The 25,904-nt window shown below is 38.9% G+C and overlaps 1 long non-coding RNA gene across 1 annotated transcript in view; it reads right to left on the reverse strand.

Moving 5' to 3' along the window:
- LOC125616645 overlaps positions 1 to 25,904 on the reverse strand; it is a 135,369-nt gene that overhangs the window by 90,504 nt on the left and 18,961 nt on the right. The window lies entirely within an intron of this gene.

Genomic DNA, 25,904 nt, shown 5'->3' on the forward strand with positions numbered 1-25,904 from the left:
AGGAACAATGTCACACAGGAAGGATGAGTCACTAAGTGCAGAAAGACTCTGTACCTAGAGTCATACAGAAAGGGGAATTTTTTGAGAAGAACATAAAGGATAATCTCATTACAAAAATAAAACCTTGAATAGCATGTGGATATCTTGAGAGGACAAGGTGGCTGAATAGAGGGGGCCCAGCACTCACTGTCTTCTCCACAAAGAAGAACCAACATAATAGGTGTATAGCTGGATTTGGAGGCGAGTGGCCACTGGAAATGAGCAGGAGAGACTAAAACCTGGTAAGATTATGCTGGAACAACAGCATCCTAAGAAGAACAAAATCTCTTTGCATCTGTGGAGCCAGGATCCACAGCCAGGGGAGCTCAAGGAGTTCCCCTTTGCAGGGGTAAGGGGTGAAAGAGCCCCAGGGGAGTGTGGGTGCTGGCAATCCCAACACTGGCTGTCTTACAGGCCAGGGAGGTAAGTGTTCTGTCAAGTAAGTATTCTGAAATTTGCATAATTGCTTTGTTTTGGGATCTCACATCATCTCCTATGTAACCTCCAGGGTGCCATAGCCTGGAGCCATACTGAGAAGGAAGCTATTGTCTGAATTTAGACTGCTCTAGGTCAGAAACCCCTGTAAAAACTCACCTCTGGAATTCCACAGGCATTCCACTGTACTGTCTCATGGAATAGCTGCCCCATGAGTGCAACTTGGCCCAGCATAGTAACTTTGACCCAAGCCCACTAGGTGCAACTGCACTGTAGGGGACAGGAGTTACGACACAGAGGATGCTCCACTCAAGAACCACAAAAGCAAGTTCACCCTTTGAAACCAGGCCTGAGGCTTGCTGAATGTAGACTCCCACCAGGAATGAAGGCAGGCACCCCCATGGCTCTGGCCTCCTCTCCCCACTACCCCATGCTCAGGGCCTGTTACAAAACAGGGAGGGAACGCCTCAGTTTCAACTCTGGTCCTACTAGTAAGGACCTAGCTGAGAGTCCTTTATGCAACTCTAGCTCCAGCTGTTGCCCTACAACCAGGCATGCACAGCTGGGGTAGGAGGATGAGAGTAGGGTACCAAGTGCAACTTGTCCAGCTCTGGCTAAGGTCCCACTCCTGGGCAGGCACTACCATCAAAGCAGTACAGAGAACACCATGGTTCCTGCTGCCACCCAATCTATGTGGTTCCCACCCAATCTATGTGGTTCCCACCCAAGTTACCTGACCACACACTGCTGTCAGGATCAGGTGTGAGTGCCACTTCCTCTTCTCATGGAGCATCTAAGCCCATACCACTGACTGGTTATAGGACAAGGACCTCAGGCCCCACATCACTGCTACTAGCACAGCTAGCATCAGTAGAGCCTGAGGAAACCCCCACTCCCATTGTAGGAACAGCCACACCATGAACACTCCACATCCACCGCTTTCTACTCCACACCTGCCTGAAGTGCTATAATACCCCCACTCTTGCATGGCCACAGAGACAGTGGATCTTTCCGACTCTGCCATAGTACATACTGTGCCCAGCTAAAAATCAAAGCCAATATTGCATAACAAACACCCTAAGACATTTTCAGGAGAAAGTTGCTTAGGAAGGTAACCAACTCATGAAAATGGTAGAAATACCTAATTCACCAGATGCATAAATCCCAACATAGGAACACAATAAATATACAAAAACAAGATACAAAAGAGTTATTTGGAAGTGTTAACAGAGTCCAAAGAAAAAGGGACGAAACACTTGATTCAGAATCTAAAAGAATGATCATTTAAAAACTCAATGAGCTCCAAGAGAATACAAATGAAATTAGGAAGGCGGGATATGAATAAGAAATTATGCAAGAAAAAAAAATAGTATTTTGAGCCAGGCGGGGTGGCATATGCTTGTAATCCCAGCAGCTTGGGAGGCTAGGACAGGAAGATTATGAGTTCAAAGCCAGCCTCAGCAATTTAGCAAGGCACTAAGCAACTCAGTGAGACCCTGTCTCTAATAAAATAGAAAACAGGGCTAGGGATGTGGCTCAGTGGTCGAGTGTCCCCGAGTTCAATCCCTGGTACCCCCTCCCCATTTTTGACATACCTAAAGGCAAGGAGAAACAATGTTAAGGACACAGAAAACCTACTCTATAATTCAAAACCTGCCTAATCTTGACCAAGATATGGACATCCATGTACAGGATAATTATAGAGCCCTAAATAGACATGACCAGAAAAGATCCTCACCACAGCATTAATTATAGTCACACTGCGAAAAAAAAAAAAAAAAAACAAAAAAACAATACAAAGAATTTTTATATCTACAAGAGAAAAATCACATTTAAGGTCATTTCCATTATTTTGACAGCAAATTTCTCAGCAGAAATTTGCCCTATAGACCAGAAGGAGATGGAATGACATATTCCAAGTCTTAAAAATAATTATCAACCAAGAATACTATAGCCAGCAAGTCTGTCCTTTGAAAATTAATAAGATACAAGCAAAAACAGAGAATTAATGACCACCTACCCAGCCTTAACAGGATATATGAGGGAGTCCTACATCCATAAACAAAAGAAAGATAACTACTATCATAAAAGCATGTAAAAGCATAAATTCCATTAAAAGAAGAGATAACATAGTATACCTATAAGAAATTCACTTCACAAGACATACAAACTGAAAGTTGAAAGGATAGAAAATGATATTCTAAGAAAATATAAACTAAAAGCAAGCAGGAATAGGTCTACTTATGTCTGACAAGAGATATTAAGATAAAAACTGTAAGAGAAAGAAGGACACTATATCATGAATGACTAAGAGATCAACTCAACATGAACTTAGAATAATTAATTATAAGTCTATAAACACCGAGTGTTAGAGCACCCAATTTTATAAAACACTATTAAAGAGAGAAAACTCCCTACTGTTGTTGTATCGGAGCCTAACACCCTACTTTCATCAATGAACATATCATCCAGACAAAAAAAAATTAGCAAACATCAGAATTATGCTATAATGTGGATAGAATGGACTTATCAGACATTAATAGAACATTCCATCCAACTGCTCATGAATACATATACTTTCAACAGCACATGGAACTTTCTAGAATAGACCACACCTTAGGGCACTAAACAAATTTTAACAAATTCAAAAAACTGAAATTATATCCTGTATTTTTTTCTGATCATAAAAAAATTTTTTAGAAGTTATACAAATGCATAGGGACTGAACAAAACACTATTGAATGAACAGCATATTATCAAGGAAGTCAGAAGAGAGATTTAAAATTTTCAAAGTATAACATACCAAAACCTGTGGGATGCAGCAGAAGCACAACTAAGGGGCATATATCAATGATTATCTACATTAGAAAAAAAAAAAAAGGTCTCAAATAAGTAGTCTAAGGATGAACACCAAGGACTTAGAAAAGCATGAAAAAGACAAACCCATAATTGGTAGAAGGAAAGAAATGGCAAAGATCACAACAGAAATTAATGAAATAGGGGCTGGAGCTGGAGCTCAGTGGTAGAGCACTTGCATCGCATGCGTGAGGCACTGAGTTCAATCCTCAGCACCACATAAAGATAAATAAACAAAGATACTATGTCCATCTATGACCAAAATATATTTTTTAAAAAAAAGAAATCAACAAAATAGAAGCTTCTAAAAATACATACAAAGTAGTCATAAAACAGAATTGGGTCTCTGAAAACAAATTTTTTCAAATCTTTTCTTTACTAAGAAAAAAAGAATACCAGAATAAATAAAATTGGAGATAAAGGAGACATTATGGGCTGGGGATGTGGCTCAAGCGGTAGCGCGCTCGCCTGGCATGTGTGTGGCCTGGGTTCGATCCTCAACACCACATACAAAGATGTTGTGTCCGCCGAAAACTAAAATAAATATTAAAATTTCTGTATCTCCTCTCTCTTTTAAAAAAAAAAAGGAGACATTATAACTGATACCACTAAATATAAAGGATCATTAGGTATTACAATTAAAACTAATGCTAACAAATGGGAAAACAGAAAGAAATGAACAAATTTCTGAATATACATGACCTAGAAAAATTGAACCCAGAGGAGATAAAATACCCAAATAGACCAATAACAAGTAAGGAGATCAAATTAGTAATAAAGACTGTTACAACCAAACAAAAGCCCCTGATGCAATTGCTTTGCTGCTGAATTTTACCAAACTTCAAAAGAACACCAATGCTTCTCAAACCATTCCACAGAATTTAATGACAGGGAAGCCTTCCAAACTCATTCTGTGAGGTAAATATTACCCTGTTACTGAAAGCTGACAAGGACGCAACAAAAAACTATAGACTAATATCCTTGATGAAGATAGAAGCAAAATTTCTCAAATTGAATTCAGTAGCACATCAAAAAAGATCATTCACAATGATCAAATTGGTTTCATCCCAGGAAGATGATATGCTTCAACATAAGCATATCAAGAAATATATCACACTCAACAAAATGAAAAATAAAAGCATAAATCAGCTAAATACATGTAGAAAAAGCATTTGATAAAATTCAACATCCCTTCATGGTAAAAGCCTTAGGAAACAAACTAGACATAGAAGAATTGCATTTCACCATAATAAAGGTTATACATGGCAAACCCACAGTGAACATCATACTGAATGGGGAGAAGATGAAAGCATTTCCTCTAAGATCAGTCCCTTCTCACTGCTCCCAGTCAAAAACAAAAACAAATTTCTAGTACTGTGATATCTAATTGCTTTGGTAATTACATAAGAGAAAGTAATTAAAAAGCACACAAATTGAAAGGGAAGAAGTCACATTATCTCCGTTTGTACATGATATGATTTTATATGTAAGGAAACCTAAAAGGTTCATCAAAATATTATTAGAACTGATACATGAATTCAAGCAAAGGCTTGTTTTCATTTGGGTGGCCTTCATTTATTTTCACATTCCTATCAATACAATGGAGGTGGCAGTTTGCTGGGCATGTAGGACAGATGTCAGGAAGTGTTAGTGTGGCTAACTCTTACCTTTGAATGATTCTGGTGTTGGCAGGGGGGGACTATTGGTAGTTATAGCCAATGAATCTTGTGAAAATGTCAATTGGACCACCAGGAATGAAGCTGAGAACTTAACACGGAGTCTTGCCTTTGACAGGCAGTGGGGAATCTATGGAAGTCTTCAGAAGGAAACACTAGAAGAAAAAATGTCGCATCTTTGCCCCTGGTGAGGACTCATCGGCCTGATCTCCTCAGATCTCTCATAGTGCTCTTTGAGCCTGCGTACCTACAGATTGAAATGGGAATTTGATAGCAGTTTTTACAATAGGGGGACTGCCATGCATTCCTGAGAAGAGGGGTGGGGAGAATTAACTCACCTAGAGCCTTCAGATTCCATGGAGCATTCAAGCTTAAATTGGAGGGAAAGCAATCATGAGATAACTGGCTAGGACAATCTCATCTTGTTTGGGGAGATGTTTTCTTTGATTATTTTTTTATTTTTTTTTTTTTTTAATATTTATTTATTTATTTATTTTTAGTTCTCGGCGGACACAACATCTTTGTTGGTATGTGGTGCTGAGGATCGAACCCGGGCCGCATGCATGCCAGGCGAGCGCGCTACCGCTTGAGCCACATCCCCAGCCCTGTTTTCTTTGATTATGAAACTAGGTTTCACAAATGATCTTTAACAGTATTTCCATTTCCCATCAGATAAAGTAGATAAGATGGCTAGCTCATTAGACCCCTTGCCTTGTTTCCTAAAATGACTCAGTATGTGGAATATTTTGCAATGCTACAGTGATTTGCTTTTTGTCACTTAACCTATTGGAAGATTGTCTGGCACTACAGGGGAATTGTTTCTCTTTTGCTTGTCTGGACTCTTCATCGTGATCCTACCAAGTTCTTGTACTTAGAGCCACTTCTTTTGAGAACTCAAACAAGTATAGTAGAATCACTAATATTGTTCATAGTAGATCAGTATATTTATGGTCACAAAGACCCTGCCGTTACTTTCTCTCTTGTCATTATTAGGTACGGTAAGAAATGAATCTATCACTGATAGGGAAACTGCCCCTAAGTTGCCTGCTCGGTGGCACAGGACAAGCTGCAAGCATTGACTTCTCCAAAACTCAAGGGCTGACTTCACCAGTCTGCTGCCAACATATCTTTTTTCTGTTCTCCAATCATTTTTTAAGGAACCCACTGGCCATGCTACAAACTAAACCAAATCTTTGTCATCTGTGAACAGAGTCCTGAGGCAAATATACTCCCTCCCTTACCACCCAGCCCAAATATTAAAAGCTATGAGAAAAGGAACAGAAATTAGAAACTTTACCTGTATAGAAAGCAATTATTTTACTCTAGTTACCTAAGTATCTCAAGAATATAGTTGGCCTCACCAAAAATACCTCATGTTTTAATTAGAGTACACAAGTACATTTGAAGTATAACAAAAAGTTACTAGGTGGGGAAAACTGGGAAATGTTTGGGTAGAAGGCAGTCTGTGGTTATTTTACCTGTGCTGCAGGATGGAGTGGATAGAAGAAGCTAAAAACCCCAACAATTGGTGCCTAAACAGGAACGACTTGAAAGTGAAAATATCAGCGGATCAGTCTAATCGGGACACAAGGTAAGGGTATCCCTGAAAAGATGGGGCAATCTCACTCTACACATGATAATCCAGCTCTTAAGGTGCTGAGGTTCATGCTCAAAAGTCGAGGTTTAGAGATCTTAGACTCCCAGGCCAAAAAGGTCTGGGAGACCCTAACTCATTCGGCACCTTGGCTGGTTGCTGCTAATCTCTTTGATGGGGCTACTTGGGAACATGTAGAACAGCTGGTGAGAGAGAGCGAAGTTAATTTGGGGGAGGATCCCCCTTTGGGGGTATATCCAACCCTATCCGCCCTTAAAGCTTGCTTTTCTCCTGGTCCCCCTAAATTGAAGGCGGGAGGCAATAAAGATCGTTCTGAGATGCCCCTGCCCTTCACCTCTCAGGAGGAAATCAAGGGCAATTCAGGTTGGGAGACCTTTGTGGAGGAGCAACAAGCTGATTCACATCAGGCTTCAGACAGAAAGGGAATAAAACCTCACCTTTGGGAGGGGTCCCAAGATCCTTTCAATCCCTGGCCCGGCTCTCCAAGCTCTACCCCAGTGGCTCCTGCTTTAAGACAATCAATAACCAGGACGGAGGACAACCTCCACCATACTGCCATCCTTTCGGCAGGGACCCTTCCCCGCCTGGGGTAAGTCAGGAAAACATCTACCAGGCCACTGTTCGGTGAATGTCAGGTGTTCCCAGTGAATGCCAATCCAGGTGGAAATAGATCAGCCCTTTGGTACCCCTGGGAAGCCCAGGATCTAAAGGAGCTCAAAAAGGCCATCTCTGAGGATGGGCCTAATTCGCCTTGGGCTGAAACCATCCTCCAGGGTTTGGCCCACCAACAGTGTACCACCCAGGATTGGAAAAACCAGACCAAGGCTGTGCTTCCTGGTCCTCTGTACCTAAAATGGAGTGCTACAGTCAGGCTGAGAGCAATCAGGCTGCTAATCCTCCAATTCCCGTAGCTTATGGAATGCTCTCTGGGTCAGATGATCAATTTTCAACTGTCCTCCAGCAGGCTGCCATCCCGGCACCTTATCAGGAGCAAGTATGGGCCTTGGGATTGGCGGCCTGGAAAAAGTTAGAGGAGGGCCCCGCAGAGCCCCCCATGTCAGGAATTACTCAAAAGGCTACTGAGGATCTTGCCACATTTATTGAGAGAGTGGAAAAAAGTCTCCAGAGAAAATTTCCTCCAGGTCCCCTTTGAGATCAATTTGTAAAAATGTTAGTATGGGAAGGGATGACCACAGATCATAAGCTGGCCTGCACTGGGATGAAAGATCCATCTATGGGAAGATGGATAGTGGCCACTAGTAGGACGTGGGCACTCAGGCTCAGTCACAGTCCTTGGCTGCCGCGCTGCAGGCCCAAAGGACCTCCCTTACCAAGGCGCTCACTTCCGCATTTGCGTCTATGTCACAAATAAGGGAGTCTGTTATGGGTGTGGTCAACAAGGTCACTTTAAAAGGGAGTGTCCCTCCAATAAGACAGGGGCTACCACCTCCCAGGGGCCCCCTCCCCAGCCACCGAGGGAACAGAGACCACCCAAAACGCCCTGTCCCAGGTATAAAAAGGGATACCATTGGAAGATTGTAGATCCAAATTTGACATTGAGGGGAAGCCTTTAAACTGATAATGGGGCACCCTCCAGCCCTGTCAACTAAAGGAGGCTACCAGTCTATGGGCCATCTCAAGGCTCATTGGACTGTTCCCATAATCCCGGGTATTTGACCAAAGATGGACATTTTTATAGCAGGAAAGAAATTTAGATGTTTGATTGATACAGGTGCCGATAGAACAATCTTGAGAAAAGAGGAGGTCCCACCCCAGTGGAAATTGGTCCCAGGGCCATAGTTGTTGGGCGTAGGAGGGAACACCCAGTCAGAGGAAACAAAAGATTGGCTTACTTGGAGAGACCCTGATGGTACCAGGGGGGAAGTACGCCCCCTGGTGGCTTCTGGGCTAACTGCCAATTTGCTACGCCAGGATGTCCTAGGGGAAGCTGAAGCATTTATCACAATAGATTAAAAGGCTTTCTATGAGGATATACTAGAGGAAGAAGAGTACCAACAGCAATTCAGTGGTCATGGGTCTTTTGATAATTATAGGGAAGATCCATTATTTGAGGCCACTCGTCGACGTGTGCCATCTCCTTGTACAAAACCTCACCCCCAATCCTAAAGGCCACTGTTCCTACAGTCCCCGCCATCCAGTGGTTACTAGGACCCCCTGTATGGGTGGAACAGTGGCCTCTACCATTAAATAAACTTCAAAAGTTAAAGGAAATCATTAAAGAACAATTAGATTTGGGACATCTTAGACTGTCCCTAAGCCCATGGAATAGTCCAGTGTTTGTTATACAAAAGACATCGGGTAAGTGGAGAATGTTACAGGACTTAAGATTAATGAGCGGATGGTCCCTGTGGGTACTCCCTTACAGGGATTGCCCTGGATCCCCTCTATCCCTGGGGACCATATGCTTATTGTAATTGATATTAAGGATTGTTTCTTTTCTATTCCCCTTGATCCCCAGGATTGTGAGAAGTTTGCCTTCTCTGTTCCCTCTGTTAACTTCCAGGGATCAGACCAAAGATATGAGTGGGTGGTGTAACCCCAAGGCATGGCTAATAGTCCAGCTTTTTGTCAACAATATGTTTCACAAGTCCTGCAACCCCTTCGGGGGCGATTGGACATAATTATAAGTTTACATGGATGACATCATTATTGGGGCAGCAGATGCCAAAGCGCTAGGCTCCGCTTACAAGTAACTCCAGACTCTTACAGAAAGGGAGGATTACATATTTCTAGTGATAAGGTCCAGACCTTGCCTCCTTTTAAAATTCTAGGGGACGAACTTAAGCTGGATTCTGTCTGTCCCCTTAAGCCTCAATTACTTTTCCAGTGGTCCTATACCCTGGTGGAACTACAAAAATTACTTGGAGAACTTAATTGGTTAAGGCCTTGGCTTTAATTGCCTTCTGAAGACCTACTTCCGATTTTTGATTCCTTAAAGGACAAGGCCCCTACAGATGTTATTACAATGTCCTCTCAACACCACTTAATTTTTCAAAAGATTCAATCAGCCCTAAATGCAGCACAACTGACTCGATATAAACCTTCATGTCCTCTTTGTTTGTGAATTCTCCCTGGTGACGAGCTGTTTACAGCTGCCATTACCCAATTGGGTGAGCCACTTCAGTGGGTCCATATGTCTATAGGGGGAGCTCCTAGAGTTTACTCTCAACTTGACCAATTGGCTGATCTAATTGTAAAAGGCAGAGATATTTCCCTAAGACACTATGGCAAAGACCCTGATGTTCTGGTGATTCCTTATCGAATGTCAGATTTTAAGTGGATACAAAGAAAATCATACCCAACTGTCTATTGCCCTGGAGGGCTTTATGGGAAAGATAGATTGTCGTTATGGCGCTTCGAAATGGGTAACATCATTCTCGAGGCTACAATGGACCCCTCCCGTGCTTTTTTCCACTAGACCTCTTACTAAGGCAGTTAATGTCTTTACTGATGGGGGGAAACAGATCTGCCCCAGTGGTGTACTCTGCCTCTTCCCCTGACTGTAAAGAAAAAGGTGTCCATTATTTTAAGCCAGTTCCGGGTGGAAAATTTGCCTGATCTCTGTGGGACTTGGAATTATATATAATAATAAAAGGCTTTTTATTATTATATATAGTATTACTGTAGGCATAGACCTAATATATAGTAACCACATTTTTTCTAATTAATAGTGTATAATAAGTTAATAAATATGAAGGTATTTCTTTTGCTCACCCTCTTGTGTTGCCCTTTGGATGGTAATGCAGAAGTTAGATGGGCCCTTGTTAGACAACCCCTTATACCAATTCCTGTTGGTATCCGAGTTCCTGGCATTATTCCTATGCCCCTTAATATGTCTGCAACCTATTCAATATCCTTGGGTAATATGTGAGGGATGATCCTCCCTCGTATGGACTTTCCTCTAAGAGCCAGAGTGGTAGTCAATGATGGGTAAGACTCATAAGAGAGCAACCTAACACAGGCACACTCTCAAGTAAGGGAGATTCCATACAAAACAAGAAGGGGGAAAATGTGGGGCTGAAAACTAAGATGGCACCTAGCTAAATGCCAGTAGGAGGACACTGAAGTTGTTTTGAAACCTCCCTGATTGGCTTACTTCTCTTCCATGCTCATGCACAGCTTGTGCTCTTCATTAGAAACTATGGTATGGGTATGCATGTGAATTCCTCCTGCTGATTTGACCTTTATGTTGATTGGTTCCCACTTTCCCATGTTTTAAAATGATTGGCTTTTACTCCTTATAAGTTGTGTGCGTTTCCTCAATAAATGAGATCCTGCTTTGACTGGTCTCCCCAGTGCGTCTGATTGTCCTCCAGTGGGGAGGGCTGGGTGGGCGGTTGGCCAACCCTCACCTTTCTTGATCCATCCAGGTTGGGGCATGCTCTCCTAAGCCTCTCTGCAGGATGGAGTGGATAGAAGAAGCTAAAAACCAACACCTAGGAAGTTGCCAATGTCTGCTTCACACAGTGGATTCAGTGTGCCAGGGAAGATAAGAAACCACAGGGGAACATAAGGCATCTTCTTGGGGGTGAGAGTTTCCATCATTAGGGAAGAAATGGTTATATTGAAACAGATATGTTGAGTACAAATTTTGAATGCAAAATTTAAATCAATTTTAATATAAAACAATAGTCTAAAGAAATGCAGAAAGGAAGCCCAGTATGGCTGAATATAGGTGCCCTGGGCATGACTTTGCCACAGAGAAGAGCCAGAGCAAAAAAGGAACAACCATTTTGAGGAGAGCGATTGAGGGAGAACTCTAGATATCAGCAAGTGACAGGAACCCTGAGCAGCATGGACAGTCGCAACCTGGAGAAAAGAACAAAGCAAATTGCAACTTCAGATTTGGGTGGGCCAGGGTGCAGATGCTCCACATTGCCAGGAAAATATAAGTGGAAGAGCATCAGCAATCCTGATCATACTGCAGACTAGCAGTCCTCACGGGTTTTAAATCCAGTTTGGGGAGCTGGCTGGTCTAAGAGTGACTGCTCTGCTCCAAAGAAAGAACTCACACTGCTTCCCAAACCCCCAAAAGCCAAGCTGCTGCAGGAGCTACTGTTAGATGCCATTCTCCATAGAAGTCAGAAGTCTTGGGCTTGTCTGGCCCTCATGAGTTAATAACAGGCCCTTCAGTGTCCTGTAGCCTCAAGTCTAGTAATTGCCAGAGTTATAAGCCTGAGCCATATCCATACTTGCCACATAAAGCTAGAATCTATCTCCCCAGCCCATGGCCTTGGGATTGCAATTTCTGGTACAGAAGATCTAAGCAACCCCTGTACCTATTATTTGGGAGCTGGGAGCGGGGGGTGTCCCAGTCATATACTGTCGCTCCAGGAATGTAGCTGTCAGTGCCCCAAATCCCAGCACTACAAGGACTTACCCCACAGGAAATGGGGAGGTTTCCTACCCAGCCCATAGACACAGGACTATGGTTGCTTTTGCAGAAATCCCCAGCATCTGTCACACCTGTCCCTCAAGACAAAAGAAGGTCCCATCCAAGTCCCATAGCTCCAGGAAAGTGTCTATTAATACTACAAGTTCCAGCACCATCGGTGCATGTTCCAAGTGACCTAGGACATTCCCTTTCACTTCCTGTAACTCTAGGACCATGGATACCAAACTCAGAAGTCTCAGCACTGCCCAAACTCACCTCTTCAGACTTAAAGTCTTTTCCATGTCCTGAACCTTCAGGAACATGGTTACCAGTGCCACAAGATACAACATAACCTGCACCACACCCCATAGGATTTAGGGAAGTTCTTCTCTCAAGCCCACAGTCTTGAGACTGCAGCTACTAATGCCACAAGCACTGGAATCATATGATTCCATGTCCCAAACAGATACCAAATCTTCAAGAAAATGGCTACTGATCCCCAAACCCCAGCACTATCTGCACTTGTTCCATGGAACCTAGGAAATGTTTCCTTTGTCTATTTATAATCATACAATTACTTTTATAAACTATTGCTACCTAGACTATTGACGCAATTTTAGCTACTACATCAAGAAACCACTTAGATATTACAGCCTAAGACATCATAAAGAGGTTACAAATTTGAGCTAGCCTTTAAGCAAAGCCACCCAAAGCACCTAATGAACTGATACTTTACATTCCATCTAAATGAAAATATTTCCCTCAAAAAGCTACTCCATAAACCCAGGAGAGATAACCATTAGAAAAGATATACAAACAACAACACAGGGACACAAAAAAAAATGAAAGGAAATATGAAAGTTCCAAGGAACATAATAATTTTATGGAAATGTGAGTTTGGAGGAAATCTATAAAGTACCTTAAAATTCAAAATTTTGATCCTAAGGAAATTCAGTGATATTCAAGAGAATATAGACAAATAAAGATGAGGTAAACAATTTAGGATATGAATGAGAAACTCACCAAAGAGAAACAAATCATAATAAAGAACCAATAAGAAATCTTAGAGTTAAAATTTTCAGTTAATTTTATTATTTTAAAAAAAATTCATTAAGAGCTTCCACAATAGACTAGAACAAACAGAAGAAAGAATTTCTGGACTTGAGGACAGGTCTTTTGAGTTATCCTAGTCAAGTAAAATAAATACATAAAAGAAAGCAAAAGAATGAAGAAAGCCTGTGAGATATGTGGAAGCTCACTAAACAAATATTCACATTATATGGATTCCAGAGGACAAAACAGAGATGAAAGGCATTGAAAACTTATTTTATGAAGTAATACCTGACAACTTTACAAATTTTTAAAGAGATAAGAACATCCAAATACAAGACACTCAAAAGGCCTCAACCAGATTCAACAACAACAACAACAAAAAATCTTTGCTGAAGTAATATTATAGCCCCAAATGTTGAATGTATGAGACAAAAACAGAATTCTAAAAATCAGCAAGAGGAAAGTAACAAATCACATATAAGAATGCCCATTAGACATACCAAATTTCTTAGCAGAAATCTTACAGGCCAGAAGAGAATGAGATGACATATTCAAAGTACTGAAAGTGAAAAAATTGCCAACCAAGAATATTATGCCCAGTAAAAATATTCTTCAGAAACTGAAGAAAACTAACAATCAGATAAGCAGAAACAGATCATTCATCATCACCAGACCAGTCCTACAAGGAATGTTTAAGGGGATTCCTATGTTAGAAACATAATAATAATCATCATTATGAATACATACAAATGTAAAAGAGTCATGAGAAGCGTAGATACACAAGTGAGAAAGGGAATAGACTTAAATCTTTAAATAAAACTACCAAGTCATAAAGATAAATAATAAGAGTTGGGAAAGAAGAATACAGAATGGGTAGAAAGTAATTTTTTAAATGACAGGAGGAAGTTCATATCTATCAATAATAAAATTTGAATGAAGTGGATTACATTCAATTAAAAGATACAGACCAGCCAAATGGATCTTTAAACACACACATACTACACACACACACCATGTATACACACACACACACAACCCAACTATATGCTGAGTATATGAAACTTCACTGCTAAAAATATCGACTAAAAATGAGAAGTTGTAAAAAGATGTAGCATGCAAATGGAAACCAAAAGTAAGCAGGAGTAGCTATACTCGTATCAGATTAAAGCAGACTCTAAAGCAGAAGCTATTTAAAAAAAAAAAAACAAAAAAAGACAAAGAAGATCATTATATGTTGATAAAAGGACTGATTCAGCAAGAAGACCAATTGTAAATATAGATGAACTACCCAAATATTACATCTCAAGTAAGAGACATACTCCAATACAATAATAGTTGGGATTTGTGTCTCAATATCCTCAATGGACAGGTCATCCAGACAGAGCTGGGGGGGGGAGAAATCAACAAAGAAACATCCGAGTTGAACCAAACTGTGGAGTAAATGGACCTAAAAGACATGAGCAGAACAGTTCATCTAAAAGCAGCAGAAAACACATTCTTATTAGCTCATGAACCATTCTCCAGGATAGAACATATGTTAGGCTACAATTGTCTTATTAAGTTTTATTTTTGTTTTTTGTTCATTTGTTTGGTATTGGGGGTTGAACTCGGGGACACTCAACCACTGAGCCCCATTCCCAGCCCTTTTTTGTATTTTATTTAGTGACAGGGTCTCAAGGTCTCAGTGAGTTGTTTAGCACCTTTCTTTTGCTGAGACCATCTTTGAACTCCCAATCTTCCTGCCTCAGCCTCTGGAGATGCTGGAATTACAGACAGGCGCCACTACGCCAGCTGTCTTATTTGGATGTAGCTCAAAGGTAGAGCATTTGCCTATCATGTTTGAGGCCCTGGGTTCCTAGCACCACACATACACATCAACACATTTCTTAAAACAAATGAAAATGAAAGAACAACATATGAAAATCTGTGGGATACAAAAAAAAAAAAACAGTCCTAAGAGGGAATTTTACGGTAATAAATGCATATATCCACAAAAAAGATTTTAAATAACTTAACAATGCACCTCAAAGATTTATAAAAGAAACAAATCCAAAATTAGAAGTTATAATATAAACATATATGCTATATATATGTATATAACTTCTATATATTTATAAGTTTTATAAAGAGACAATTTTTATATGTATAAAACTTGATACACACAGAAATAAACTTTAAAAAGACTAAAAAAACAATGTAAATGACCAATGAAACAGTTTTTTCAAAAAGTTAAACAAATTAAACAAATTAACTGTTAGCTAGAGTAACCAAGAAAAAGAGAAGTCAGAGATGAAAAGAGACATTACAACTGACACCACAGAAATACAAAGGTTCATAAGAAATTATGACCAATTATACACTAAATTAGAAAACCTAGAAGAAATGGATGAATTTTTGAATGCACAAAAATTCCAAAATCAAATAGAAAATCTAATTGGGCAGATAATGAATAATGAGCTTGAAGCAGTGATTAATTCTCCCACCTAAAAACATCTGAGACTTGCCAACTTTCTTCTGAGTTCTACAAAATGTTTAAATAATTTCTTCTGAAATTATTCCAAAAAAATTGAAATGGAAGCAACACTGCTAAACTTTTTATGAGGCCAGCATTACCCTGATACCAGAATGAAAGAAAGATACAACAGAAAAACTATAGACGAATCTCCTTGATGAAAATAGATGCAGAACAAAATACTAGCAAACTCAATCCAACAACACATCAAAAGGTCATACACCATGATCAAATGAGATTTATTCCTAAGTGGAAGAATAATTCAGCATATATAAATAAACGTGTTACAACATATCAACAGAATTAAGGACAAAACCCTATGATCATCTCAATATATGCAGAAAAAGCTTTTGATAACATTTAAATCCCTTCATGATAAAACTTATCACAAATTACATACAGGAGAAGATTATACACACACACACACACACACACACGGAAATCCTAAGCCAACATTATACTGAATGAGGCAGAGCTGAAAATACTTCCTCTAAGATCTGGAACAAGACAAGTATATCCATTTTCACCACTCTTCTTTATAATATTAGCAAGAGCAATTAGGCAAGAGAGAAACAAAGGACATCCAAATTGAAAAGAAGTTAAATTATCCACGTTTGCAGATGACGTAATCTTACAGAGAAAAGCCTAAATATTCCATCAAATATCTGTTAGGAGTAAAAAATTCAGTAAATTAGTATGTAAAAATAAAAATACAGACAACCTTAATACTTTTATAAACAAATAATGAACTTGCTGAAAAAAGAAATCGTGAATGCAAGCCCACACAATAGCTACAAAAAATTTACCAATAAATTTAACCAATAAAGTAGAAGACCTCTACAATAAAAATTATAAAACATTGAAAGATGAAAGAAATTATAGAAAGCACATACAAAAAAGGGAATGATATCCATGTTCATGGAGAGAAAAACTAAAAATCTTAAAATGACCATAATGCTCAAAGCAATCTATAGATTCAGTGCAATCCCCATCAAAATAGCTATAACTTTCTTCACAGATATAGAACAAACAATCCTAAAATTAATATGGAACCATAGAATACCCCAGAATAATCAAAGCAATATTGAGGGGACAAAAAGGTTGGAGGCATCACAATACCTGGCCTTACAATGTACTACAAAGCTATGAAACCAAAACAAAATGATATTGGCATAAAAACAGATACATAGACCAATGCAACAAATTAGAGAACTCAGAACTTAATCCATATACATACAGTCAACATTTTTGACAAAGGTGCCAAGAACATACTATAGAGAAAATATAGACTCTTCAAAATATGGTACTGGCAAATTGCCTACACATATCCAGAAAAAAGTGAAACCCGATTCTTTTCTAAAACAAAAATCAACTCAAATGGGTCAAAGGCCTAAATGTAAAACCTGAAACTATGAAACTACTCCAGGAAAACATAAGGCAAAACCTGTAAGACATCAGTGTAAACAATGGTTTTTTAGATAGAACCCCCAAAAGACACAGGCAATGAAAGTAAAAACAGATGAGGGATCCTATCAAACTCAGAAGCTTCTGAACAGCAAAGTAAATAATCAACAGAGTTCAGAGATGACCTATAAAATAAAATACTTGCAAACTGTGTCATCTAACAAGGGAGAATATCCAGAATATATAGGAACTCAAAAAAGTGAATGCACACATAAGAAAAAATTTTTAGGGCTGGGGCTGTTGTTCAGTGGTTGCTGAGAGCCATAGCCAAGTAGGAACGACGCATGGCAATTTCCTTGTCAGCCTACCCAATGTTGCTTAGAGGGAGGACTCTCCATTGTGGAAATGGGCTTGCCTTGGACCCAGGTCATTTGCAGTGACACTGCATGAATGTTTGAGAAAGGTGACCCTGCTCAAGGACCAGGGCGGATCCGGGTTTATGGTGGATCCGGGTTTAGGGTATGGATCCTGCTGGTAATAGGGCAGTTCCAGGTTTAAGGTGGACCCTGCTGGGAATAGGGCGTATCCTGCTGCCTCAGGCGCCTGCCCGCTCCTTGAGTTCCCATTGAGTTCTCTAGGGATTCAGAGAGTATTTGGGATACAGAGCCCGGTGGAGGTGTGGATTTTCCCCAGAACGTGCGTGTAGAGTGCCGGTGAGAGTTCGGGAATAAAGAATTGCTGTTTGAATCTACAAGGCTGTGAGTGGCTCGTGATTTTGTGCCCAGCCAGACTGCGGCAGTGGTAAGAGCATTTGCCTAGCACATGTGAGGCACTGGGTTTGAGCCTCGGCACCACAACAAAAAAAAAAATAAATGAAATAAAGGTATTGTGTCCATCTACAACTAAAAACAAATGTTTAAAAATTTAAATGGACTAAAGATATAGACACTTCTCAAAAGGACAAATGGCCAACAAAAATATGCGAAAGTGCTCAATCTTGGGCTGGGGACATAGCTCAGCTGGTACTATTGGGTAATATCCAAAGGAGATAGAACTATTATACCAAAGAGATATCTGTCCAGCACTATATATAAAAGTTAAGATATGGAATCATCCTAGATCCTACTGGTTGATGAATGGGAAAGAAAATGTGGTATATGTACATAATGGAGTATTTATTTGACCCTAAATAAGAACAAAATTGACCAAATTATATAGTTCTATTTTATAGATGTATGAATATGCAATAACAAATTGCACTATTATGTTAATTGCAATCTGATGTCTTAGTCAACTTTTTTTTAATCACTGTTACCAAGACACCTGACATGAACAACATAGAGGAGGGAAAATTATTTCAGCTCTGTTTTAGAGGTTCAGTTCATGGCTGGCCAATTCCATAGCTCTGGGTCTCCAGTGAGGCAGAGCATCATAGAGGAAGGGCAGGGCATGAAAACCAGGAAGCAGAGATAGAGCTCCACACAAAATATAAACCCCAAAGGCATACCCCTAGTGACCTATCTCCTCCAGCCACACCCTACCTGCCTATGGTTACCACACAGATAAATGGATTAATCCCTTGATACAGGTTATCAGATAAAGAGTCTCATAAGCAAATCATATCACCTCTGCACATTCTTGCATTGTCTCACACATCAGCTTTTCAAGGATACCAGAAATACAACCCATAATATGCACCAATAAATTTTTAAATAAAGAATGAAATCTTGTCATTCACATCAACATGAATGGAAACAAGTGAAATAAGTCAGATTAAGTGAAAATAAGCCAACACAAAAAGACAAATACCATGTTTCACTTATCTGAGGAAACTAAAATGTCTCCCTCACAGAACAGACCTCCATGTTAGACCTTTGCCTTCCTTTGCCTTCAGTGGGTGGAACTTGGGTGAAAAAGGACAGAAGTGTTGACACAGGTTCAGCCAAGACCATGTCCTACTACCATGTACATGGTGGAGTTTTTAGTGGCTCTGTGACTTGGGATATGACCACAAACAAAACACAAGTGGAGTATGACCATCTAAATTGTTTTCTATTGAGCCAGACATTAAAAAAATAAATGCCTCCCTCTCTACTCACTATACTATTTTGAAAAATAGTTACTTTTCTTAAAGAATTTTGCTTCCCAAGCAACGTTTTATTCTTATTTTAAAATATGCAGTTTAAAGTTTTCTGTTTTAGTTCCTAACAAAATAAACAGTAATAATGATAAATGAAGTTTAATGATAGTATATGTGAACTATATGATAAATGAGGTGTATCATACAAAAAGTTTGGGGGCCAGATGTAAAGGTACACACCTATAATCCCAGTGACTCCAGAAGCTGAGGCAGAAGGACCACAAGTTTGAGACTAGCCTCAGTAATTTAGCAAGATCCCTCTCTCAAAATAAAAAATGAAGTGAACTGAGGATGTGGCTCAGTGGTTAAGTGCCCATGGGTTCAACCCCTTTAAAAAAAAGAAAAGAAAAGAAAAAGAACCAGTTTTAGGCTCTCAAAACCTTTTAAGAATTCTGAAGCTAAAACCTTTGAGAATAATTGCTTTGTAAATAAAATATTTTGTGCCAGAGCCAACCTTGGCATTTACATTTCAGCTGAATAAAACTCCAAGTGTGAGGGTGGCAGAAGACTAATGCTCTCTCTCCACTCTGAGCATTTGAAATCCACCTCCTGAATGGTATTTCTGACCTCTGTTGAAGCTTTGTTTCAATGCAGGTCTGTATTAGTGCTTCTACTTGAAGAATCTGCCTCATCCTGCCTGAGCTCTTAGTCATCTTCATTTTCCAGCTCTCTGTCCTGGACTGTTAGTTTGTTAGTTTGTTGAGTCTTGCTGCAGTCTTTTTTTTTTCTCCACATCCTGCCACCTTCAACACATACTTCTGAAGGTATATTGCATTGCAGGACTTGTTTTTCTTGGACATCCTGGTGTTGCAGGAGAGGAAATAAGACCAACAATATCAGTGTGACTAGATTGCAAAAAGTGGGGAGAACTAAAAACCCTGGTGTCATTTAGAAGCTCACTGCAAAACATGGTTGCACAAAGTCACATGCATAGAGTAATTCCATTAAAGATATATTTTTCAAACAAGGAAGATAGTATGTTTATTCACAATTTTATCTATAGATATAGCAGGTAGATGTTCATCTATTTGTTGAACTGATGAATGAATGCCTCATCTGCCGTAATATTAGATTTTTCCAGCCAAGTGATTTATGAAAACATACCCAGAGAAGTAGAATAAAGTTGTCGCAATACACAACTAAACCAGTCAGGGTTACTCCAGGAGAACTGGGCTGTCATGAATTAATGATGCACAGACAGAAATACCTTTTTCTTTGGGTTCTGTGACAGCCCCCCCTGACCCAGCTCCCACAAAAGAGGCAAGGCAGGCAAGAAAGAGGGAGCATACCTTGAACCCGGGTTTTCCTAATGGGGGGAGCTAATCCACAGAAAATTCTATCCAAAAAAGGGCAAAAGGGTAGGATTACAACAAACAGGTGGGTGTAATTCAACCCCATTGGGTGAAGCCCATTCCCAGAGCTGCACCTTTCTTATCCAAGAGGAGGTAAAGTCCACATGCATTAGAGGGTGCAATACCGGTCCAGTACCTCTTTATTCAGGAGCTATGCACACATCTTGAAGTCCTGTTCAGGGCAGCCCCGACATAAAGTTAAAATGCAAATGACAATTGATTGCTCAAGTCACCAACTCAAAATGGGTAAACTTTGAATGTTGCTTTAGTATGGTAGCTGAATGGTAAGACGTCCTGATGGTGAGCTGTGAGAAAGCATGTCCTGTGCATCTTGGCTACTTCTCCAGCCACCAGCACACCAGTGAAGTCAGTTATAATCCAAGACGCAGTTACGACAGCCTTCTGAGGTGGGTTCATGCCTGTGCTTTTGTCATAGGTCACATAGAGACCAGTGCAAAAGGCCAACTAAATGGATTTGGGACTGTCAAGCTCTCAATCCTCATATCAAAATGCTGCATTTAACAAATTCCTGAAATCTTCTGTGTGGCTGTTAATCCCCACTTGGGTCCCCCATCTGTAGATGGATCAGGTAATGCTTTCATTATACTGGCATCTTGTTACTCCTTGTTCATGAAAAAATAGTTAAAAAATAATAATAATCCTGGCATGTAAGCATTCAGATTTTGGCCTCTAAACATATTCAAACAAATACTAGCTCTTTTACATACAGCTTACCTGAATTATTACGATTATTACCAGTGTAGTCAACCTATGATTTAATGCCATAATTGACACGTTGGCCTATAAAAATCAGACTTTTGGCAGAACCAACTTCTGAGTTTCTTAAAATAGAAAATAAAGATCTAATGGGATAAGTTAATAACATCCATTTTATTATTTCCTTTTTCCTTCTTTCTTTGTACCAACTCTGTTCACCTTTAATTTCTTAAGTTAGATTTATTCAACAATTCAAAATTCACTCAAATATTTGTCTATTATGTGGCAGGCATTACTTTATGTGATGAAGATAATGGAGTTTTACGTGGTTCATTGATTTTCTGATGTTGTCATAACTCTCCCTCTAAATACCAGATTAGCTGTAACCCAGTTTTTTTTCTTTTTTTAAGTTTGTTCTAACTAGTTATATATGACAGAAGAGTGCATTTTATTTCATTGTTCTTAAGTGAATTACTTTTCATTTCTCTAGTTGTGCATAATGTGGAGTCACACAATTTATGCAATCATACATATACCTAGGGTAATGATGTCCTCCTCATTCCACCACCTTTCCTACTTCTATGCGCTCTCCTCTCCCCTACCTCCCCTTTGCCCAATCCAAAGGTCCTCCATTCTTCCCATTTCCCCTCCCCACATTACGGATCAGCATCCACTTATCAGAGGGAATATTAGGCCTTTGGTTTTTCGGGATTGGCTTACTTTACTTGAATGGAGTTGGAAAATATCATGCTATTTATCTGCAAATGCCATAATTTTATTCTTTTAATGCAGAGTAATATTCTGTTGTGTATATATACCACCGTTTCTTTATCCATTTATCTATTTTTACAATTTATTTACTTTAATTAGGTATCTATGACAGCAGAATGCATTTTGATTCATTGTACACAATTGCAGCACAGCTTTTTTCTCTGGTTTTACACGATGTAGTGTTGCACCATTTGTGCAGTCACACATGTACCTAGGGTAATGATGTCCATCTCATTTCACAATCCTTCTTCCCCCATTCATGTATTGAAGGGCATCTAGGTTGGTTCCACAGTTTATAGCAGCTCAATTCACAATAGCTAAACATTGATGACCCACAAGTATTTTTTTTCTTAGAAATTAGTAATAACAAAAATTTTACACTATTTAAAAAATTTTCCCCCAATCAGAAATGCCTTTGTGACACTTTTATTTATTAACTTTTTTCAATAATATATATTAACTATACAGAATAGTGTGTTTTATTGTGTCATATTCACATGCATAGAACATATATTAATCATTGCCAACCCCCATGGCCACCCCTATGGTTCCTTTCCTCTTCTATATTCATGTCATCTTTTCCCCACTAGATTCCACATGACAGAAAATGCATGATACTTATCTGAGTCTGCTTTATTTAACTTAACATAATGCTTTCAGTTTTATCCATTTTCCTGCACATTTTTATTTATGTGGAATTAAACTCCATTGTGTAATCCACACTTTCTTTATTCACTTATCTATTAATGGGTGCTTAGGCCAATTCTGTAACTTGGCTATTAACAATTGTCCCACAATAAACGGGAATAGACAGGTATCTCTCTAACTATGCTGACCTTAATTTTTTCAGATATATACCAAGGAATGTCAGAACTGAATCATGTAGTTCTATTTTTAGTTTTTTGAACCTCCACACTGATTTTCACACTGACTTTACTAATTTACATTCTTACAGTGTATAAGAGTTCCTCTCCCCCCATATCCTCGATGGCATTTATTTTTATTTTTGATGATTACCATTCTGATTGGAGTGAGATGAAATTACAATGTAGTTTTTATTTTTATTTTCCTGATGGCTAAGGATTTATATAATTATTGGTCACTTGCACTTCTTTCAAAAATAACCTGTTTAGCCCATTTTTCCATTTATTGGTTGCATTATTTGGATTTTTGGTGTTAGGATTAATATCCAAAATAATAAGTAACTCAAATCTTATCAGAAAAGTAACTGTATGCCACTTTAATTCTTTAGTTTAACTGAGTTTAAATTCCTTTTTAACCTAATAATTACTTTATTGCGTGGTTTGAAATTTGTAAGATCTCTTTTATATTATCGAGTCTAACCTTAAATACTTTATAGCAAGGAAATTTTCTGTATACTATAATGCTAATTTTTGACATTTGACTAGAGTTTTGAACTGACATAAAGCCTATTTTTTAAAAAAGTATTCTATATGTGCTTAAGAGTTTATTTCTGGAGTCATATCAGCAAGATGGGATAACAGAAAGCTCCAGGCCCTCATTACTCCAAGGAAATATCAAATAAAAACTAATGATTGATTAAAATAACTTTGTGGGAGCTCTGGAAACCAGTCAAATATTTGATGCAAACAACTGGAAGTCCAACCAAGAGAAAGCCACACTCAAAATGTTAGAAAATTTGGGGTTATTTTTTGTTTTGCTCAAACTTGCCCCACTCCTTCTCTGGAAGGTTACGCAAATATGTCCAATTCTCAGTTCTCCAGCAGGATGGAAGAAAAAGAATGAAACTTATTTGCAACACATTGGATTTTCTGTGGGATGCTCAAGGGACTGGTTTCTGCAGCACCTGACCCAGGCTGCATGGTTTGGAAGTCATATTTTGAAAGCCACAGTATATGAAAACTACAGGAAAACTTCATACTCTTAAACATCTAGAAGCGAGAGATTGCAGGGAGAATGATACAACACAGTTCTAGAAACAGGGATAAAACTCTTAGGGAAACTAAGATATTCAAAAGTAGATGTATATTGAAAGAAATTGGGGAAGAGGCTCACACACAGACTTAGTGAGTATGTATGTCCACAAGGGACCTGAGAATACCTTAAACGCTCACGTATTTGGGAGATACCATCTCCAACAGCAAACTAAGAAAAAACAAAAAATTACAAGGCCTACAAATAAATGGAAATATGGTCCATTCAATGGAAAACAATCTCTAGAAACCAAGTCTAAAGTAATGTAGGCTTTAAACTTCGTATAAAAAAAGATTTTTTTTTTAATATTTATTTTTCAGTTCTCGGCGGACACAACATCTTTGTTTGTATGTGGTGCTGTGGATCGAACCTGGGCCGCACGCAAGCCAGGCGAGCGCGCTACCGCTTGAGCCATATCCTCAGCCCCTAAAAAAAGATTTAAAATCAACTGTTAAAAATATGCTTAAAGAACTAAAGAAAATATGGATTAAAAAACTAATGGAAATAAATTGAGAATTTAAACAAAAAAGATATAAATTACAAAAAAGAGCCAAACAAATTCTTAAGCTGAAAAACACAACCACTGAATTGAAAAATTTAGTATAAGTGTTTATCAGTACATAAAAACAAGCAAAAGAATCAGTAAATGTGAAGAGAAGATTATTGAAAATTATCAAATCTGAAGAACAAAAAGAAATAAAGAATGAAGAAAATTAAATAGTGCCTAAGAGCCTAATGAGATACCATCAAGTTGACCAAAACATGTTATGAGAATCTCAGAAGGACAAAAGAGAGAAAAGGACAGAAAGATTATTTAAGGAATAATGGCCCCAAACTCACAAATTTGAGGAGATGCATGAATGTATAAATATAAGAAGTAGAGTAAATGTCAAGAAGGATAAGCCCAACAAGGCCTGTAGTGAGATACATTGAATCCAAAAGACAAAGAGAATCTCCGATAAAGCCTGCAAAAAGCAACTTGTCCTGTACAGGGTATCCTCAGTAAGATTTTATCAGATTTCTCAGGAGAAGTCATGTAAGCTAAAAGGCAATAGATGACATACTTAAAGTGCTGAGAGAAAAAAAGTCAACTAATAATTCTATGTCTGCCAAAATTATCCTTAAAAATTTGGGAGAAATTAAGACATTCTAACAAACAAAAACTGAGGGAGTTTGTTTCAACTAGACCTATCCTAAAAGAAATGCCAAAGTAACTCCTTCAAGTTGAAATGAAAGGATGCTAGCAACCCAAAGCCATGTGAAAATATAAAGTTTTTTGGTAAAAATATATACGTGCGAGTCAAGGGGGGAAGATGGCGGCAAAGGGAGTGCATCAGCCCCGTGTACCAAGTCACTGTGCGGGAGAATGACGAGTTACAACGGCTAAAAGCTATCTTGTTAGGAATTTCCAGCAAAATTGGAGTGCTCCAAAACCTAGAGGAAGGATTTCCATCGCACGAGGATCAGCTACGGGGGCTCAAATGCGAGAGATTTGTCCGCACGGAGGGTCAGGCTGCTTATTTTTTTTTTTTAAATAACAATTATTCATTTATTTATACTTGTCAATATAACATTATTTCTGTTTATAATGACAAAATACATCCATTATTTCTTTTTTTTATTTTTTATTGTTGGTTGTTCAAAACATTACATAGTTCTTGACATATCATATTTCACACTTTGATTCAAGTGGGTTATGAACTCCCATTTTTACCCCATATACAGATTGCAGAATCATATCAGTTACACATCCATTGATTTACATATTGCCATACTAGAATCTGTTGTGTTCTGCTACCTTTCCTATCCTCTACTATCCCCCCTCCCCTCCCCTCCCCTCCCCTCTTCTCTCTCTACCCCCTCTACTGTCATTCATTTCTCCCCCTTGTATTATTTTTCCCTTTCCCCTCACTTCCTCTTGTATGTACTTTTGTATAACCCTGAGGGTCTCCTTCCATTTCCATGCAATTTCCCCTCTCTCTC

Source organism: Marmota marmota, unplaced genomic scaffold (genome assembly GCF_001458135.2).
Source record: "Marmota marmota marmota unplaced genomic scaffold, marMar, whole genome shotgun sequence".
In the NCBI taxonomy this organism is placed as follows: domain Eukaryota; kingdom Metazoa; phylum Chordata; class Mammalia; order Rodentia; family Sciuridae; genus Marmota; species Marmota marmota.